General features: G+C 37.7%; 1 non-coding gene across 1 annotated transcript; it reads right to left on the reverse strand.

The window, feature by feature from the left end:
- Positions 1-1,147: 1,147 nt before the first annotated feature.
- Positions 1,148-1,221, reverse strand: Trnav-cac (transfer RNA valine (anticodon CAC)). The gene has a single exon. It is a non-coding gene; the product is annotated as a tRNA-Val (tRNA).
- Positions 1,222-1,476: the final 255 nt, after the last annotated feature.

The raw sequence follows: 1,476 nt of genomic DNA on the forward strand, positions 1-1,476 counted from the left end.
AGCAAGTAACTGGCGATACAGAATGTGAACCCAGGTCTGACAACAGAGCAATCAGTCTCTTCATGACTCTGCAGTAATTCCCAGAGGGATGCTTAATATTCCTTCACCCATGCATTCTCTGTCCACTTTGCTCCAGGTAAAGTCTGCACTTTGTAATACAGGATTCATGTTTTTCATTTACACTGTTAAACAAATTTACAGGAGGTCATTATTTGGGGCTGAGCTCCTGCATTAGCTCCCAAAAGACCAGACCAAACTAAAATGGAGTCACTTGTGCTAAGTGCCATATAATCAAACAAAAACTAAAAGAAAGTAGGTAGGTCCTAAATAGACCATTTTCCCCCCTGAAAAGAGTTTTCAGTGTACTGGTATTGGTATAATAAGGAAGTTCCCTCAGTTTTATCTCTTACAAAAAACCCTGAAATAACCTGATGTAATCTAATAACTTTTTTTCTATTGTTCTATTTCCTCGTTACTATCGTACAAAACCTCCTATTCTGCTATTGCCCACTGGGTCTTCTTATTCTATTTTGTAGAATTTAGGCTGCTCCACTCTTGAATAGCAAATAAAAGCTAATAGATCTTTAGCTAGATTCATTATAATTTATCTTTGACGTTATCTCTGAACAGAGGCAGGATCTAGTTATTTGGAGTTAAATTTTGCTGGCTTTACACACCAGCTTTTTTTTTTTGTTGTTGGGGGGGGTTACTGGTGATTGAACTTAGGGGCACTGGACCACTGAGCCTCACCCCAGCCCCCATTTTGTATTTTATTTAGAGATAGGGTCTCACTGAGTTAGTTAGCACCTCACTTTTGCTGAACTTTTGCTGAGGCTGGCTTTGAACTCACTATCCTCTTGCCTCAGCCTCCTGAGCCTCTGGGATTACAGGCATGTGCAACCCACCAGCTTTTTTATTATTATTATCATTATTATTATTATTATTATTATTATTATTATCACTAGAGCATTATAGATATACATAGTAGTTGGGTTCATTTGGAAAAAGTCATACATTCGAGGTATTTGATTTTAATCCCAATTCCCCTCTTTCCCTCCTTACCTCCCTCCCACTATTCTCCTTCCTCTACTCAATTGGTCTTGTTTAACTCATTTACTTATTTTTTTTTTTTTTTTTTTTTTTTTTTTTGCGGTACTGGGGATTGAACCCAGGGCCTTGTGCTTGTGAGGCAAACACTCAACCAACTGAGCTATACCCCCAGCCCTCATTTACTTATTTTTGAGTGTGCTTTCTACCTACATATAAAGCTGAAATTCCCTGTGGTACATTTATATATGAATAAAGGATTTTGTTAAATTCATTCCATATTTCCTCCCCTTTTTCATTCTTTTTCCCTCTATCTCGGTTTTCTTCTACTCCCTATATATTATGATATCTGTTCTTCATCCCACCACCATATTCTTTCCCATAATTTGCTCTGGCTTCTGCATATGAGAGAACACACTCATTCCTTGA

Source organism: Sciurus carolinensis, chromosome 3 (genome assembly GCF_902686445.1).
Source record: "Sciurus carolinensis chromosome 3, mSciCar1.2, whole genome shotgun sequence".
Lineage (NCBI taxonomy): Eukaryota > Metazoa > Chordata > Mammalia > Rodentia > Sciuridae > Sciurus > Sciurus carolinensis.